The sequence below is a fragment of the Puma concolor genome, chromosome B2 (assembly GCF_028749965.1).
Source record: "Puma concolor isolate L17-30 chromosome B2, mPumCon1.1.hap2, whole genome shotgun sequence".
Lineage (NCBI taxonomy): Eukaryota > Metazoa > Chordata > Mammalia > Carnivora > Felidae > Puma > Puma concolor.
Window position 1 is genome coordinate 82667156 of NC_141671.1, and position 20312 is coordinate 82687467.

General features: G+C 37.5%; 1 protein-coding gene across 5 annotated transcripts in view; it reads right to left on the bottom strand.

The window, feature by feature from the left end:
* Positions 1 to 15028: 15028 nt before the first annotated feature.
* MAP3K7 (mitogen-activated protein kinase kinase kinase 7) overlaps positions 15029 to 20312 on the bottom strand; it is an 87272-nt gene continuing 81988 nt past the window's right edge. For 2 of the 5 annotated variants that reach the window (XR_015251400.1, XR_015251397.1), the window contains one exon: positions 15029 to 15249. The gene's annotated coding sequence lies outside the window, so the exon portion shown is untranslated. Of the gene's footprint in view, positions 15250 to 20003; positions 20261 to 20312 lie in introns of those variants that run through there. The other 3 variants (XR_015251399.1, XR_015251396.1, XR_015251398.1) reach the window with 2 other exon arrangements.

Consider the following 20312-nt stretch of genomic DNA (forward strand, 5'->3'; position numbering starts at 1 on the left):
ATGATGATTAGAGTATTAAGTTCAATTTCCACTTATGTTTGGAGGCAGCTGTTTCTCCTGGCGTCCCTCAGGTTTAATACAGCAAGACTTACAAGGGGTCATATGCTGTCTGTATCTGGGAACGCTACCCTGCCATTTTATCGGAGACAGACTCTTTCCATTATGCTGGTCTTGCAAGCACATTCCTTGTGCAGAGCAGCAGTGATTTGGCCCAAATCCAGGACTCTCCCTACAGTCTTAAGAGATCTTCATTGGGAAGCCTGACTTTTACATCTGTTCACAGAACATTTACTGATTCCTAAATCAAGGTAACATTTTTAAAAGGACTATGAAGAATTTCTGTTAACATTGTTATTACTGTAAGCGAGAGGACTTAGAATCTTTCCGGAAATGAGGAATCTACAAATACACATTCAATTCTATTTCCCCTCCCAATATTTTGATTCATTCTTCCTTATCATCAACACCTTGGGTCCATGTACTAGAAGAAGGGAATTTGCCCTAGTGGAGAAAGGAGTAGGTAACATTAATAATACTGAGGGTAAAGATATTTAAAATCTGGTCTAGGCCATCCTGTGTATGGAAAGCAGGGCCAGCACCAGGGTCTGCCTCCCAGATCTTTTTCCTCCAGGGAATTGCTATTCACACAGTCAGCTATAACCCTCTCATTTTCAGGCTCCAAAGCGAAGCACATCTGATGACTGCACTTTCTTCCTAGCATCTGGGAGCAATCTGATGAATGCTGATAGGGGAGAAAGCAGAAATGTACTTGTTACCATTACATCTACATTACATCCTACAGAATAGGATACGTATCTTGGAATTACAAATAATAAAAACTGGAGATTGTCATGTCAGTGAGTAGTATGACCTTGTTCTCACTACTATGGTTCTCTTCCCTCCATTTCTTTATATATTAAAAAAAAAAAATCACTGAAAAAGCAAGATGGCTATTCACCAAAGTTAAGAAGTGTATCCACGTTTTCTTGAAATCAGTTTGTAGAGGGCAGTCTTATGAGATGAAATGTCACAGTTTAATGGATAATAAAATGCCCCATTCCTAACAGCCAGCAGACTAAGAGAATTTGGAAGAAAAGTGGTAAAGGAAATCTTTTAAGGAACAAATATTTAATACTTGTAAGTCCCATTTGACTATTTTTAAGTATAAAATAAAACATTTCCCCTCAAATAACCAAAGCACTGTGTCTGAGTAGGGGTAAATTTTATTCTTTCATTTTAACGAACCTGCCTCTTGCTCATACATGGGCTGCAACAGACTACTTTTGCATTGCGGACCAACCACCTACACATTTGTCACTGTGACAGGTTGTTATTTAAGGGAAATGGCAGGTTGTTCAGCTCCCAAACAGTTTTAAGGAACAATTATAGCAATGTTTAAACATTTCAGGCAGCAAAACTGGCTCAGGTACTAGCCTGTTTAGACAAAGAAAACTGTAAAAGCAGATTTCCTGTATTTTTCGATATATCAACCTACACGAAGGGTACGTGCATTCTGTTGCTTTTAAGATAGTCACTTATGTTAGCAGCATGTAGTTCTAACCGTGATAGTTGGCATGGCTAGTATAGGAAAAAGTAGGCTCATCTGATGCTTCCTAAGTGTGAGAATAAATGAAAATAGCTTTAAAACTAAGGTATTTCTCTGCAGTATTTTCTCTGGTCTTTTGTCACACCCCCAAGTGGTTGACAAGTATCATCCATTGGTGGGGCTTGAAGGACAGCAGGAAACTCCCCCTTTACCACTTAAAGGAAGAGTAAGCAAAGTTAAAGGCCATTTCATTGCTAGTAAAGATATGTGCTCATGAAAAGGAACCAGCTCCTTTGGTTCCTGGTTTCAGAGTCTGATCACATAGGCACAAAGGTGCTTTATCTATGCAAATTTTTTTGTCTACACCTGTATTCTGTTGATGGAGTCTGCTCACAACTCTACAAGCTGAGTGTCTCAGTGGCGGGCAGAGATTGGGATTTATTCCTCATTGATTTATGAATTTGCCTTCATTTCTTTCTCCCAAGGGAGACAATACACCATCCTGACGCTTTCCTCATGTGCTTCAAACCAAAAACCTTACTGGGGTGCAGAGAGATTTATGATTCATTATATATGTGGCTGCAGAAGTACTCTGAGAAACTGCCAGTTGTAATTTGTTCTCTTCTAGATGGTTATAGACCAATTCATTATACTGTGCTTTTTTTAATATTTTCCTTCCTTCCCTCTTCATTTATTAGACTTTTTATCACTATTTATAGACTGTGGTAATCACAGAAGATCAATTAAAAAAGAAAAGAATATTCTTGATTATCTAAAAATAATTATCTTTGCAGGCAGGCCTTCCTCAGGTTGGTTACCTTATATATGCTATAAATGCTTATGAATACACTTTATGAAGCCCTATAATCATCTGATACAACTACTTTTAGAAGTATTATAATTTAAGGGGATCCAGAGTGGCTCAGTTGGTTAAACATCTGACTCTTCATATCAGCTCAGGCCATGGTCTTACAGTTCGTGGGATCCAGCTTGCACTGGGCTCTGTGCTGACAGCACAGACCCTGCTTGGGATTTGCCCTCTCCCTTTCTGCCACTCCTGGGGTTGCTCATGCTCTCTCAAAATAAATAAACACTAAAAAAAAAAAAAAAAAAAAAAGTGTTATAGAGGCACCTGGGTGGCTCAGTCAGTTGAGCTTCCAACTTTGGCTCAGGCCATGATCTCACGGTTCAGGACTTTGAGCCCTGAATCATATTCTCTGCTGTCAGCATGGAGCTGGCTTAGGATCATCTGTCCCCCATTTTCTCTGCACCTCCCTTGCTCGCTCTCTTTCTCTCAAAAATAAACAAACATTAAAAAAAAAAGATTGAATTAACCTTAATATTAAAAAATTTAAAAATGAGGTATAATTTAAAACATTAAAAAAATGTAAATCTGGGATGGAGAACCATCTATCATGCTAATGGTCAACAAAAGAAAGCCAGAGTAACCATACTTATATCAGACAATCTAGACTTTAAAATAAAGACTGTATCAAGAGACGCAGAAGGGCATTATGTCATAATCAAGGGGTCTATCCACCAAGAAGACCTAACAATTGTAAACATTTATGCGCCAAATGTGGGAACACCCAAATATATAAATCAATTAATCACAAACATAAAGAAACTCATTGATAGTAATACCATAATAGTAGGAGACTTCAACACTCCACTCACAGCAATGGACAGATCATCTAATCAAAAAATCAACAAGGAAACAATGGCTTTGAATGACACACTGGACCAGATAGACTTAACAGATATATTTAGAACATTTCATCCTAAAGCGGCAGAATATACATTCTTCTCCAGGGCACATGGAATGTTCTCCAGAATAGACCATATACTGGGATGCAAATCAGCCCTAAGTAAGTACAAAAAGATTGAGAACATACCATGCATATGTTCAGACCATAACGCTATGAAACTCGAAATCAACCACAAGAAAAAATTTGGAAAGGTAACAAATACTTGGAGACTGAAGAACATCCTACTAAAGAATGAATGGGCTAACCAAGCAGTTAAAGAGGAAATTGAAAAGTATGTGGAAATCAATGAAAATGATAACACCACAACCCAAAACCTCTGGGGCACAGCAAAGGTGGTCATAAGAGGAAAGTATAAAGCAATCCAGGCCTTCCTAAAGAAGGAAGAAAGATCTGACACACAACCTAACCTTACACCTTAAGGAGCTGGAAAAAGAACAGCAAATAAAACCCCAAATCAGAAGACAGGAAATAATAAAGATTAGAGGCGAAATCAATGCTACCAAAACCAAAATAAACAGTGGAAGATCAATGAAACCAGGAGCTGGTTCTTTGAAAGCATTAACAAAATTGATACACCACTAGCCAGTTTGATCAAAAAGAAAAAGGAAAGAACCCAAATAAATAAAATCAAGAATGAAAGAGATCACAACCAACACAGCAGACATAAAAACAATAATAAGACAATATTATGAGCAATTATATGCCAATAAAATGGGCAATCTGGAAGAAATGGACAAATTCCTAGAAACATATACACTACCAAAAGTGAAACAGGAAGAAATAGAAAATTTTAACAGACCCATAACCAGTAAGGAAATCAAATTAGTAATCAAAAATCTCCCCCAAAACAAGAGCCCAGGGCCAGATGGCTTTCCAGGGGAATTCTACCAAACATTTAAGGATGAGTTAACTCTTATTCTCTTGAAACTGTTCCAAAAAATAGAAATGGAAGGAAAACTTCCTAACTCTTTCTATGAAGCCAGCATTACCTTGATTCTGAAACCAGAGACCCTACCTAAAAGGAGAACTATAGACCAATTTCCCTGATGAACATGGATGCAAAAATACTCAACAAGATACCAGCCAACCGGATCCAACAATACTTTAAAAAAATTATTCACCATGACCATGTGGGATTTATACCTGGGATGCAGGGCTGGTTCAATATCCGCAAAACAATTAACGTGATTCATCACATCAATAAAAGAAAGGACAAGAACCATATGATCTTCTCAATAGATGCAGAGAAAGCATTTGACAAAATACAGCATCGTTTCTTGATAAAAACCTTCAAGTAGGGATAGAAGGAGCATACCTTGAGATCATAAAAACCATATATGAACGACCCAACACTAATATCATCCTCAATGGGAAAAAAATGAGAGCTTTCCCCCTAAGGTCAGGAACAAGACAGGGATATCCACTCTCGCCACTGTTATTCAACATAGTATTGGAAGTCTTAGCCTCTGCAATCAGAAAACACAAAGAAATAAAAGGATGCTAATCGGCCAGGAGGAGGTCAAACTTTCACTCTTTGCATATGACATGATACTCTATAGTATTTCACCAAAAAACTTCTAGAATTCATCCATGAATTCAGCAAAGTTGCAGGATACAAAATCAACGCACAGAAATCAGTTGCATTCCTATACACCAACAATGAAGTGACAGAAAGAGAAATCAAGGAATCGATCTCATTTACAGTTGCACAAAAAAACATAAAATACCTAGGAATAAATCTAACCAAAGAGGTGAAAAATCTATACACTGAAAACTACAGAAAGCTTATGAAAGAAACTGAAGAAGACACAAAAAAATGGAAAAAAGATTCCATGCTCCTGGATAGGAAGAACAAATATTGTTAAAATGTCAATATTACCCAAAGCAATCTACATATTTAATGCAATCCCTATCAAAATAACACCACCATTCTTCACAGAGCTAGAAAAAGTAATCTGAAAATTTGTATGGAACCAGAAAAGACCCCAAATAGCCAAAGCAATCTTGAAAAGGAAAACGAAAACAGGAGGCATCACAATCTTGGACTTCAAGCTATACTACAAAGCCCTAATCATCAAGACAGTATGGTACTGGCACAAGAACACTCAGATCAGTGGAACAGAATAGAGAACCCAGAAATGGACCCACAAACGTATGGCCAACTAGTCTTTGACAAAGCAGGAAAGAATATCCAATAGAATTAAGACAGTCTCTTCAGCAAGTGGTGCTGGGAAAACTGGACAGTGACATGCAGAAGAATGAACCTGGACCACTTTCTTACACCCTACACAAAAATAAACTCAAAAATGCATGAAAGACCTAAATGTAAGACAGCAAGCCATCACAATACTCGAGGAGAAAGCAGGCAAAAACCTCTTTGATCTTGGACACAGCAACTTTCTTTCTTTTTCTCTTTTTTCTTTCTTTCTTTCTTTCTTTCTTTCTTTCTTTCTCTCTCTCTCTCTCTCTCTCTCTCTCTCTCTCTCTTTGGCTGCAGCAACATCTTACTCAACATGTCTCTGGAGGCAAGGGAAACAAAAGCAAAAATGAACTACTGGGACCTCATCAAAATAAAAAGCTTCTGCACAGCGAAGGAAACAATCAGCAAAACTCAAAGGCAACTGAAAGAATGGGAGAAGATATTTGCAAACGACATATCAGATAAAGGGTTAGTATCCCAAATCTATAAAGAACTTACCAAACTCAACACCTAAAAAGCAAATAATCCAGTGAAGAAATGGGCAAAAGACATGAATAGACACTTCTCCAAAGAAGACATCCAGATGGCCAACATATGAAAAAATGCTCAACTTCACTCATCATAAGGGAAATACAAATCAAAACCACCATGAGATACCACCTTACACACCTGTCAGAATGGCTAATATTAACAACTCAGGCAACAACAGATGCTGGCGAGGATGTGGAGAAAGAGGATCTCTTTTGCATTGTTGGTGGGAATGCAAGCTGGTACAGCCACTCTGGAAAACAGTATGGAGGTTCCTCAAAAAACTAAAAATAGAACTATCCTGTGACCCAGCAATTGCACTCTTAGGTATTTATCCAAGGGCTATAGGTGGCTGTTTTGAAGGGACACATGCACCCTAATGTTTACAGAGGCACTATCAACAATAGCCAAAGTATGGAAAGAGCCCAAATGTCCATCGATGGATAAATGGATAAAGAAAATGTGGTGTGTATACAATGGAGTATTACTTGGCAGTCAAGAAGAATGAAATCTTGCCATTTGCAACTACTTGGATGAAACTGGAGGGTATTATGCTAAGTGAAATTAGTCAGTGAGAGAGAGACAAATATCATATGACTTCATTCATATGAGGACTTAAAGTGAAAACAGATGAATATAAGGGAAGAGAAACAAAAATAATATAAAAACAGGGAGGGTGACAAAACATAAGAGACTCATAAATATGGAGAACAAACTGAGGGTTACTGGAGGGGGTGTGGACTAAATGGGTAAGTAGCACTAAGGAATCTACTCCTGAAATCATTGTTGCACTATATGCTAACTAATTTGGACGTAAATTAAAAAAAAAAAAAATGGAAATCACTTTTTTGTAAACTAAGAAATTCACATTTTTGTTGCAGAATCCTTTAGAAAATACAGAAATACAAGGGCGCCTGGGTGGCACAGTTGGTTAAGTGTCTGACTGTTAATTTTGGCTCAAGCCATGATCTCACAGTTTATGAGTTCAAGCCCCACGTCAGGCTCTGTGCTGACAATGTGGAGCCTGGGGTGGGATTCTCTCTCAAAATAAGTAAGTAAACATTAAAGAAATACAGAAATACAAACCACCTGTAATTTCACCCTCCAACAGCAACCAGTGTTCCCACAGACCACTGCATCTTTTAATGCATGACTTCCCAATGTTGTCACTTCTGTCTCCTTCTCCTTCAAACTTGCTGAGCTTTTTAAATTATAAAGTTATCTATTCTCATTAAACATGTGAAACAAGGGGCGCCTGGGTGGCTCAGTCGGTTAAGCGTCCGACTTCAGCCAGGTCACGATCTCGTGGTCCGTGAGTTCGAGCCTCGCATCAGGCTCTGGGCTGATGGCTCAGAGCCTGGAGCCTGCTTCCGATTCTGTGTCTCCCTCTCTCTCTGCCCCTCCCCTGTTCATGCTCTGTCTCTCTCTGTCTCAAAAATAAATAAACGTTAAAAAAATGAAAAAAAAATGAAAAAAAAAACATGTGAAACAATTCAAAATTACATAAAAAAGGTAATAATCTGTCCACTGTCACCTACCTTTTCTGGGATCGCTACTTGTTAAGAGTATCCTTCATTACTGTTTTCAGTATTCATATGCATGTCATATTATACATGCAGGCTTTTTGTTTCACTTTAATTTTTTTTTTTTTTTTCACTCAAACAGCATCATATATCTGCTCTTCAGTGTCCTATTTTCATGTAGCAATAGGTCATGGACATTAATCTAGATCAACATATATAGACTTAATTCAGTCTTTTAAAAAAACTACATAGTTTACCATAACTTAATGTTTTCCCTATTAATAGACATTTTTGAGGTTTAGGGTATTTTTTAAATTAAAAAATATATTTGGTCATTATACAGTATTTCAAGTAACTTCCTGGTATTTATATTTTTATGTACAAGTGTTCTTAATCCTGTATTTCTCAAAATGGGAATGTTCTAAGAATATGATTTTACTTTTCATAGAAGCTACTAGACTAATGTCCAAGATCTCTACACTAAAAACTATAAAAACACTGCCTAGATAAATTAGAAAAGGTCTAAATAAACAGAGAAAATCACTGTGTTCACAGATTGGAAAATTCAATATTGTTAGTATGTCAACTCTCCCAAACTTGGTCTATATATTCAAGGCAATCCCAATCAAAAGTCCAATAAGCTAAATTTTTTGGTAGTAACTAGTAAGTTGATACTAAAATTTATATTAAAATTGTTAAAGCTTTAATTGTAATAAAGAACTAACCTTGATGATTTTAGGACTTGTTCTAAGGCTACAATTTGATATAAATCAATGGAAAGGAATAGGAAAACCACGAACAGATTTGCTTATATATGGTCAGTTGATTTCAACAAAGGTGCTTACTTAAGGTGATTCAATGGGGGAAGAAAAATCTTTTCAAAGAATAGGGCTAGAATACAACTGGATAGCTGTATAGAAAAATATGAACATGGATCCTTATTACACAATAGTCAAAATGGATCATAGACCTAATGTAAAGCTAAAACTGGGAAACGTCTAAAGCAACACAGGAAGAAAAATCTTTTATTTAAAGATACTTTATTTTACTTTATTTAAGTAGGTTTCATGCCTAGCACGGAGCCCAGTGTGGGGCTTGAACTAATGACCCTGAGATCAAAACCTGAATTGAGATCAAGAGTCAGACGCTTAACTGACTGCACCACCCAGGCACCCCCTTTTAGATTTTTCAGAACACAGAGAATGAAACATAAAATAAGAAAATTAATAAGTAGACTTCATCAAAATTAAGACACCGAACAGCCAAAACAATCTTCAAAAAGAAGAACAAAGCTGGAGGTATCACAATCCCAGATTCCAAGATACACTACAAAGGTGTAGTGATCAAAACAGGACAGTGCTGGCATAAAAAGAGACACACACATCAATGGAACATAACAGAAAGCCCAGAAATAAACCCATGCTTTTATGGTCCATTAATTTGCGACAAGAAAGACAAGATTTACAATCGGAGAAATGTAAAAAAGTCTCTTCAACAAATGGTGCCAGGGAAACTGGACAGCTACATGCAAAAAAAAAAAAAAAAAAAAAAAAAAAGAAGCTGAACCATTTTGTTACACCATATGTAAAAATAAACTCAAAATGGATTAAAGACCTAAATGTGAGACTTGAAACTATAAAATTCCTAAAAGAAAATAGCTAGTAATTTCTTTGACATCAGCTTTAGAAACATGTTTCTACATAGGTCTCCTTTGGCAAGGGAAACAAAAGCAAAATTAAACTGCTAGGACTACACCAAAATAAAAAGCTTCTGCAAGTGAAAGAAACTATCAAAAAAATAAAACAGCAACCTATTGAATGGGAGATATCTGCAAATGATATATCCAATAAGGGATTAGTATCCAACATATATAAAGAACTTAACACCAAAAAACCCCCAAATAAGTAAATTAAAAATGGGCAGAGACCTGAACAGATATTTTTCCAAAGAAGACATACAGATAGCCAACAAACACATGAAAAGATGCTCAACATGGCTAATGATCAGGTAAATGTAAATTAAAACTACAGTGAGATATCACTTTACGTCTGTCAGAATGGTTAAAATAAAAAACACAAGAAATAACAAGTGTTGGCAAGGATGCAAACTGATACAGCTACTGTGGGAACAGTATGGAGGTTTCTCATAAAATGAAAAAATAGAATCATCCTTTGATTCAGTGATTCTGCTACTGGGTACTTACCAAAGAAAATGAAAACATTAATACAAAGAGATATGTGCACACATGTTTATTGCAGCGTTATTTATAATAGCCAAGATATGGGAGCAACCTATGTGTCCAATGATAGGTGAATGGATAAAGATTTGGTGTATGTATGTGTATAAATACACATGTATACATATACATTGACACATACACACACACACGCACACACACACATACACACAGATTACCTAGCCATAAAAAAGAATGAAGACTTGCCATTTGCAACAACATGGATGAACCTAGAGTATATAATGCTAAGAGAAATAAGTCACAGAAAGACAAATACCGTATGATTTTACTCATATGTGGAATTTAAGAAACAAAACAAAACAACAACAAAAAAAGAGACAAATAAACAGTCTCTTTAAGTACAGAGGATAAACTGGTGGTTGCCAGAGGGGAGATGGGTGAGAGGATGAGTGAAATAGATAAAAGGGATTAGGAGTACACTTATCTTGATGAGCACTGAGAAATGTACAGAATTATTGTTTATATTGTACACCTGAAACTAATATACAACACTATTATATAATAAAAACTAAAAGCTTTTTCTCTTTGACAAATACTAAGAAAATGAAAAAGGCAAACCATGGACTGGGAGAAAATATTCACTGCACAAAGATCAGACAAAAAACTGTAACAAGAGTATATAGAAGTCTTACAACTCAGTATTAAGAAGAGAACAACCCAATTAAAAAACTGACAAAGGATTTTAACAGGCATTATGCAAAATTAACTATATGAAAACCCAACAGGCACATGCCAAGATTAGTCATCAGGGAAATATTCAAATTAAAACTGCAGTAGGAGGGGCACCTGGGTAGCTCAGTCGGTTGAACGTCCGACTTCGGCTCAGGTCATGACCTCCTGATTCGTGGGTTTGTGCCCCACGTCGGGCTCTTGGCTGACAGCTCAAAGCCTGGAGCCTGCTTGGGATTCTGTGTCTCCCTCTCTCTCGGCCCCTCCCCGTCTCATGCTCTGTCTCTCCCTGTCTCTCAAAAGTGAATAAAGATTAAAAAAAAAAACAAAACTGCAGTAGGATACCACTAGACACTTATTAGAATGGCTAAAATTAAAAAAGACTGATCATACCAAATGTTGACAAGGATGTGGAGCAACTGGAACTCTAATACTGCTCTACTACTGCTGGTGGAAACATGGAATTGTACAGCTACTTTGGAGGTCTGCAGTTTCTTAACATGTTAAAACATATACCTACCATAAAACTCAGCTGTTATATTTCTAAGTATTTACTCCAAAGAAATCTACGTGAAGACTTGTACACAAATGTTCATAGATGCTTTCTTTAAGAGCCAAAAAGTGGAAACCAAAAATTATCCATCAGTAGTTGAGTGCATCAACAAAATTTGCTGCATCTGTACAATGGAACCCTGCTGAAAATAATAAAGGGACAAACCATTCATATATGCAGCAACTTAGGTGAATATCAAAATCATTATGCTGAGTGGAAAACCAGCCAAAATAGACTATATTCTATAGGATTAAATTCTAGAAAATGCCAAATAATTAGTTATAGCAAGCTGATTAATGGTTGTCTGCGAAAGGGGCTACGTAGAGGAAGGATAGATTATCTAGGGGTACAAGGAAATTTCTGGAATTGTGGAGACTCTCAGTACCCTATGGTGATTTCACAGATGCATTTATTGCAAAAGTTATCAAACTGTACACTTAAGTATGTTCAGTCTGTATAAAGATTGTATCTTAACTATTGAGCACTTATTTCCTAAGAACTTTAAAATCACTTTGTCCAGTTCAAACCAAACATACTCTCAACTCCACTGGATTTTTGACTAAAACTACATTAAACAAATAATCTGTAAGTACATACAGCTATGTAAGAATTTAATTTATTTTTTATTTTAGAGAGAGAACGCACTTAGGGCTGAAGAATCTCAAGCAGCCTCCATGCTCAGCACAGAGCCTGACTTGAGGCTTGATCCCACATTCTGGGATCATGATCTGAGTTGAAATCAAGAGTTCAATGCTCAACTGACTGAGCCACCCAGGTGCCCTTATGATATTGTTTTCTCATTTAGGAAAATGTTAAGTTAATGTCTTATTTATATTATTGAGGCTATAGTGTTCATCGGCCCTATTTCCTTTAAATGTTTTCTTTGGTATTTTGTAGTATTATTGACATTGTCAGTAGGGCAAAGGAAAATCTCATTTCTACTTCTGGTTATTATAGAAAAACTACTAATTTAAAAAAAATTTTTTTTTTCAACGTTTATTTATTTTTGGGACAGAGAGAGACAGAGCATGAACGGGGGAGGGGCAGAGAGAGAGGGAGACACAGAATCGGAAACAGGCTCCAGGCTCTGAGCCATCAGCCCAGAGCCCGACGCGGGGCTCGAACTCACGGACTGCGAGATCATGACCTGGCTGAAGTCGGACGCTTAACTGACTGCGCCACCCAGGCGCCCCAAAACTACTAATTTTGATACATATCAGATACAATCTATCAAATTAGTTTTGTGGGTTTTCTATATAGTTTTACATTCTGCAAATAAAGATAATCTTTCTTATTTTCTAGTTATTATAGTAATTATTCTATTTTGGGGTCTTTTCATGAGCTAAAACTTAAAAAAAATGTTGACTAATGACAGGGCATCTTTGCTTTGTTTCAGATTATAATGTTTCAGATTCATTAAAATGACAGTAATTTAACTATTTAATATGCTGTTGGTTTAGAGGAGTGATCTTTATCAAGTTTGGGAAATTCCATTTTAATCCTTCTTTTATTTGTAAATATTATCAAATATCCTTTAGGCATCTATTGGTAGAATTGTACAGTTCCTTTAATTTATATAATGAATTACACTGGATTTTTTAAAATGTTACATTTTTGCTATCAGTACTACTTCATGTGCCAATCTTTTAATATTTTGAAGCACTCAATTTGGACAGCTTTATATACCAGTTGTAGAACTATATTATACTGTCAACCTTAACACAGTTATTTTGCCAGCAAAAGGATTTGGGAATAGTAGAGGAATTGCAATTTGGGTCATGTAAGTGATGGCAAACCATAAATAAGTCAGATTAAAGGAAAATGATACTTCATAGAGAAAAGAAGGAAGTTGGGAGGGGTTGTTTTGAACCAGTCTATTGGAGGAAAGTGAGAGTTCAGGGTCGTGAGGGTTTCTCATTGGCTGAGTTGTGGTATTTTCTTATTGGCTGGGGTAGTTGCTGGCATGGAGAAATTCATTCTTCCTCCTACTGGAGTAGTCAAGTAGGCCTCTTCCTATTGGGAATGCAAGGTATGTCTCTCCCTGTTGGGATGTGCAATTGATGGTGAGTGGTAGGGAATAAGAACACCCTCTTCCGGCTTCCCAACTTTTAAAGATTTTAAGTGATATCTACACCCTATGTGGGTCTTGAACTCACAACCCGAGATCAAAAGTCACATGCTCCACTGACTCAGCCAGCCAGGCACCCCTCCCAATTCCATTTTAAATGAGGTCTCCTTTATTCAGTTTCACAATACTTTTAAACAGACATATAGTATTACATGGTATAGATCTACTACAGTTTACTTAACACTGATTAACAGCAACTTAGGTTGCTTTTTAAAAATAAAAATTTTTTAATGTGTATTTTTGAGAGAGAGACAGAGACAGAACATGAGCAGGGGAGGGGCAGAGGCAGCAGGAGACACAGAATCCAAAGCAGGCTCCAGGCTCTGAGCGGTCAGCACAGAGCTCGACGTGGGGCTCAAACCCACGAACTGTGAGATCAGTGACCTGAGCCAAAGTCGGACGCTTAACTGACTGAGCCACCCAGGGGCCCCTTAGGTTGCTTTTTAAAAACTCGATGCTGTGATAAACATAATTGTGTAACAGTATACCTCTAAAATGATTTCTGATTTCACCTTTACTTTTATGCTTCCTCTATAGAGAATGGAGTGGCGGAAAAGACAAAGTTCATATATTTAAAACTTCTTGAATTTCTGATGTTCAGATATCCCTCCTTATATAGAAAAGGCAGTTTTCTCCCTCAGGCTCAATTTACCTAAAGACATTCTGAGTTGACCTTCTATAGTTTTTGAAGCTCTGTCTCTACATCTTTCCTAATCATTTCCTTATCTCCATGTAGCTATTTTTTGTGAATCTCAGGGATATGGCACATTTTATCTTTCACAGATTCATTCATGATTGTGAGTCCAATTATAATGTGTGGGCGTTTCCCCTCATGCCAAACAATTTGACACCAGCCAGGTATCCTACAATTCAACTCAATTGTGATGTGATCTACTCAAGAGACAGTATAAGACTCCACAGGTTAAGGGTTTGGTCCTACAAGACTGCCCCCGCCCCCCTCCATTTCAGGCACAAATTGCAAGTCCAGGTTGTCACCTGTGCTTCTGACTGGCTATATAGATCAGAGGTTCCAACAATCTGTTCCCTGGATTTGATTAGTATGCCAGGGCAGCTCACAGAACTTGGGAGAAACATTTTACTTATTACGTCACCAGTTTGTTATAAAAGACATAATCCAAGAACAGCCACATAGAAGAGATGCACAGGGAGAGGTATTTGGAAATGGTGTAGAGTTTCCATGCCTTCTGTGTGCATCACTCTCCCCACTCCCACCCCATCTTCATATGTTTACCAACTCAGGAACTCTATGAACCCTGTTCTTTTGGAGTTTTTATGGGGGGCTCCATTACACAGGCATGACCAATTAAATCACTGGCCTTTGGTGACTGAATTCCATACCTCCAGCCCTTTTTCCCCTCCCTGAAGGTGGGTATTGGGTGGGGCTAAGTTTTCTCACCTTCCAACTGGGTAGTTGGCTTCTGGGGCAACTAGCTCCCATTCTCACCTAGGGGCTTTCCCAAAAATTGCCTCATTACCATAACAAGACATCTTTATGGTTCTCACCACTTAAGGAATTTCAAAGGTTTTAGGTGCTGTGTACCAGGAACAGGGAAGAAGACCAAATATAGAATTTATTATAAATCACAATGTCACACTCCGCCTCTCAGCTTTCACAACACTAGATGGGTTAGAATCTAGAAAGCTGACGATGGCAATACCCCTTCTATCCACTCTATGGTATAGGTAATTCTCAAATCTGTCGGTGTAACAGAATCACTTCAGGAACTGGATAAAAGTTTATATCCCTGAATGATAACCTGTCATTGTGAAGCAGAATTTCGAAGGTTGGGGCCCCTAGAATGTGCATTGATAAAATAATAACAATAAACTTAAAGCCATTAAAGTTCTGATTTATTTATTTTTTTACTCCTCTTGTTGAGACTATGCTTCATCTTCACCAGATCCATGGGACAACCTTTGGAATCACTCCCTTTGGGTCCACCCCTACCTGCAGGGATCCAGGTTGGGGCCAGTAGTGGGAAGGGAAGTTCCTGCCCCTGTAGGATTCATGCAAGGGCTCCAATGGTTGTGCCCATGGCAAAGGGCCCTGAGTTCCTGCCAAAGAAACATGGTTTGTGTAAGGCTTTGTCCTCCTGGTTTTAATTTTTACTATGCAGAAAACAATAAAAAGGTAAAGAACTCTTAAAAGGAAAAAAATTACCACAATGTCAATACCTGAAGACAACCACCATGTCACTTTAGTATTTTCTCTCATAGTCTTTGTTGGAATTGTTCCATTCAACGGCAATATGATTTCATTTCCATTAAAGACCAGACTTTTATAAATATGCTTAGGAACACAGTTTTCCTCCCCTTTATTAGGTCTATAAGAAAATGTATTCCAAGTTCTAAACTATTAAAATGAGATTTTTGTGAGCCTTGAAGCTAAGAAGACCTGGGTTTGAACTGCAGCCCATCATTTACTAGCTGGGCAAGTTTTAAACATCTCTGTTCATCACTTTATTTCTAAAGCAAGAGTAACATTTACAAAATGCCTAAAACATAGTATACACTTAGTAAGTGTTAGTTACTTTCTTTATGATACCTCCAAGTTTAAAATTTTTTTCCTCATAATATGGCTAATTTTGTTTTCTCATAATTTGTTCTACCAAAGTTTCTATTACTTCTTTCATTCGAGATATAAAGTTTCTTTTCTAAGGTGGACTGTCATTACTGAATATCTAAATTACTTCAAGTCTGATTTCCAACCAGTGTTCTAACTAAAGTGCTCTAACTTCACATTTTGAAGTTTTATTTTTCTTTAAACATATTATTTTTTTAATTTTTATTTTTGAGAGAGAGAGCAAGCAGGGGAGGGGAGGGGGAGGGAGGGAGGGAGGGAGAGAGAGAGAGAGAGAGAGAGAGAGAGAGAGAGAGAGAAAATATAAAACAGGGTCCAGGATCCAAGCTGTCAGCACAGAGCCTGACACAGGGGTTGAACACACAAACTGCGAGATCATGACCTGAGCTGAAGTTGGTGCTTAACCGACTAAGCCCCCCAGGCGCCTCTGAAGTTTTATTTTTCTAAGCTGCATCAACTGTAAATATAGGGAAATCTTTAAGTATTATACACCATATTGATTGGGTTTTGACATTAATGTCCATTCTTGTGAGGGGACAGCTTTTCCTATTTCCATTTTTATTGTGGAGAACAGGGGCAGAGAAAATGGGGGAGGCAGTGGTCTATTTTCCTTTCCAAGAGTGTGAAGAAGGCTACTCATTGTCCTCTAAATCTTTTTGATCCTTCGTTTGTAACTGAATTCCCCCCTTCGAGTTAGGCACACAGCTGCCCATTCATACAGACATTTCAGGCCTCAAAGAGGGTAGGGTTAAGGTGTGTGATTAAATTCTGGCAAATGGATGTGACCATAAGTGATCTGAACCTTTGCTGCTCTTGCCCTTTCCCTCTCCTCTTTGGCTAGGATGCAGATGAGCAAAACTATCATAGAAGTCATTATTTTGGGCAGCATCCAAATTTATGTCATTATGAATCATAGGCTACATGCAGCAGCACCAAGACTGGGGAATTTTCTGATATTGCTGAAAAAAAAAAAAAGTGAAAAGGGAAGAAATATTCAGCTTAGGTCTAGGAACTTGGTACCACTTCCTCAAGTCTCCTATACATAAAATGTGGAATCATGAATGGGAGGACAGAATTAATGTGGTCAGACATGAGTTTTAGTATGAATTTTGAAGTTAAGACTATTGTCCAACAATGTACTAGTATATATTAGCCCTACTGCATGGAAATAGATTGTTTGTGAGCATATAAATTATAAACTGCATATGTGGCTTACAGAATAAAGACATGTTTCCAATCCTTAAATGATATCTGTTAAAAGGTTCTCATGGTATATGCAAAAGAAACAAGTGGTACTGATTTTTGCAAGTAATATGCTCATGACATATGGATATTTAGGTAAGTATCTTTGCAGGAAATGGATTAAAAGTCAAAAAGGTGTATGAGGGAATATCAGCATTTTTTCTTCAACCACAAAAAATTACACCCGTTTTTAGGTTTCTTCATTCTCTAATTTGAATTTGGTAAAGTTATCAATGATTAATGTAGTCATTCCTTTAATAACTAAAGAAGAGATTCCACAAAGAGAAACAGATAGTAAGTCTGAGAAGCAACTGCATTTTGCAGATGACTTTTGCTTTTCAGAAGATTTCTGGTGTACTCAAAGCAATTATCGTGATGCTATGTGGCATCTATAAGATATCACTGACCATTAAATTACAGGATAAAAAATGCATTTCATTACTTGGAAATGATTTCACTGAAAAAACTGACATCAAGGGCAGGTCATTTCAACAAACTCAGTTTTGGTGGGACCTCATGGCAGGGATGAGAAGCTCTGAGAGCAGTTACTCATTACTGATGGAAAAGGAACACAGGTCCCGGCAGTAAGCAGTACATGATCTACCAATGTCATCTTAGTTATTCCCATGGGCACCGCAGTAGTACACAGGACCACAGAGAGCATCAGTATGAGAGATCCCTATCAAATACTTTTTACCAAAGACTGTTTTGTTCAGTTAGAATACTGTCTCCCAGGTTTTTGAACAAGCAAAAAAGCAGCTGCAATCTAAATAAAAATGAAAAGCAGGATTTTTTAAAAAGTGACACTGACCAACGACTATTTCCTGAAAACTACCATGAACCTACTAATATGCTACTGTCCATGTCCATGTTGCATTTCTAACACCCAAATACAGAGATAAACGGGCTTACTTTATCAAACAATGCAAGGGATTTTGTAAGCAAAGTGTTAAGGTTCCCTAAAAACAAAAATAAAGCAATCTTAAATGTTTCAGAACCTGACAACAATGCACAATCAAGCTGGCCACAATGGACACATCTATAGCCTCTTAAAACCTATGTTTTCTCTTGAAGACTGATACTGAAAGGTTTTCAAGTATCACTAAAAGTGGTTTAATTAAAATTTCCTGTCAAAGGAATTAAAACAACTGTTCAAGAGGAGGAAAAAAAGCTTAAAAAGAATACATATTGAATGATTTCATTAATGTAACTAGAAAATGCAAACAAATTTATACTGTTAGAAAGCACATCAGGGTCTGGGGCTTAGGGCCTAGAGTGGAGGGAGGCAAGGACTACAAAGGGGCATGGGAGACCCTGGGGAGGCGGGAAGGAAATGTTCAGTATCTTGCTTGTTGGATGGACTCCCAAGTGTATACACATGTCAAAACTCAGTAAACTGCACTCATTAAGTGGATGCAGTTTAGTGTGTAAATATTACATCCCAATTAAAAGACAAAGAACAAAGAGGTAAAAACAAAAATACAAAACAAACCAAAAATGGAAAAGCCTGAATTAAGCCTTTCCTAAGAGCAGAGAACAAATCTTTCTAGACCAAGCCTCACAATATCATTATTTGTTATTTCCATTTTTAGCAGGTCTTTCAGCTGAGGGGAGTGAAAGAGTGACGACACCCCACCACATTGAATAAATAATGTGGAAACTGAAGCACTCAGCAAGTTTTAAATTACGGCAAAGTGGTATAGAGCACAGACTTGGGTTTAAAAGTGCTGGCTAGGGGCGCCTGGGTGGCTCAGTCGGTTGAGCGGCCGACTTCGGCTCAGGTCACGATCTCGCGGTCCGTGAGTTCGAGCCCCGCGTCCGGCTCTGTGCTGAGAGCTCAGAGCCTGGAGCCTGTTTCAGATTCTTTGTCTCCCTCTCTCTGACCCTCCCCCATTCATGCTCTGTCTCTCTCTGTCTCAAAAATAAATAAAACTTAAAAAAAAAAAAATTAAAAAAAAAAAAGTGCTGGCTAGAGGACCTGGGTGGCTCAGTCTGTTAAGCGTCTCACTGTTGGTTTCGGCTCAGGTTATGATCTCATGGTTTGTGGGATGTAGCCCTGTGTCGGGCTCTGCACTGACAGTATAGAGCCTGCTTGGGATTTTCCTTCCCTTTCTCTCTCTGCCTCTCCCCTGCTTGTGCTCCGTCTCTCAAAATAAATCAATAAACTTAAAAAAAAATAAAGTGTTGTTTTTGTTGTGATCTATAGAGTGGTCACAAAGCCTCTGTGCCTGCAAGTTACCTCAAATCCTCCCCTTCCCCCACTGGCCATTTGCTACTCAGTTTACAAATTTTCCCATGCTCTTCTTCACATCATGGGCTTATAGTGGCTACAGAGTCCCCTTGCATGAGATGCTGCCTAAAACAGCTGACGGGGGAAAAGTAGACTCAGGCACAAGTCTTAGCATTTAGGAGCCCTTTTTCCATCTGTGAAATGGGAGTACAATCGAACTACCATGTGACTAAAGAGAACATGTAACTTGGCATTAGCCATATGGGCTTCACTTATAATACATGCTCAATAAATATTTGTTAAAGAAATAAGTGAATCAATGAGCTGATTTACTGAAATGAAGATCGAGTTTATAAGAATGTGTATATGTGCACACAGGTGCTGGTTGGGGGGTTAGTAGGTAGATAATGGAATGAAATGCTTAATGTAACTTAGATATACTACAGGAAACCAGTTTCCTAATGAGAAGAATCACTCAGTGATGTATATGCCATTTGTACCTCATATAAATCATGATTTAATGAAATTGTGAAGAGCACCCATTTAACAAAAACTTTGAATGGTTGGATAGATTATGTTAAATGGCCAATCATCTAGCTTCTCAAAAATCATGATTATGTTACAACAGTGTTGAGTACTGTAAGAATACTCACTACTCAGTTTTTATTTGACTTTGTGTGAGGTAAACATATTGCAGAGCAGAACACCTCACAGCTTATTTGCTGATATAAATCATTAACCATTTTTGTAAACAAGTTTAGAATAACAATCTGAATTTTATTACAAACAAAAATAATCTAGAAAGCTTCCTTCAATTATACAGTATGCACAAGGATTTCTGCATTACACGGTTTTACATAAAATGTTTTGAATGATACAAGTGGGACTTCCTACCATTTGAAGAGGAGTTGACTGCTGAAAACCATACACTTAACAGAAAGAAAAAAGTTTCACAGGCAAAACTTATGATCTCTGGCTACAGGCAGGAGCGGAAACTAGGAACATAAAAGAAGCTTGGAGAAAAAAAAAGACAATAAATACTCCAAAATGCTTTAGCAAAAAGAG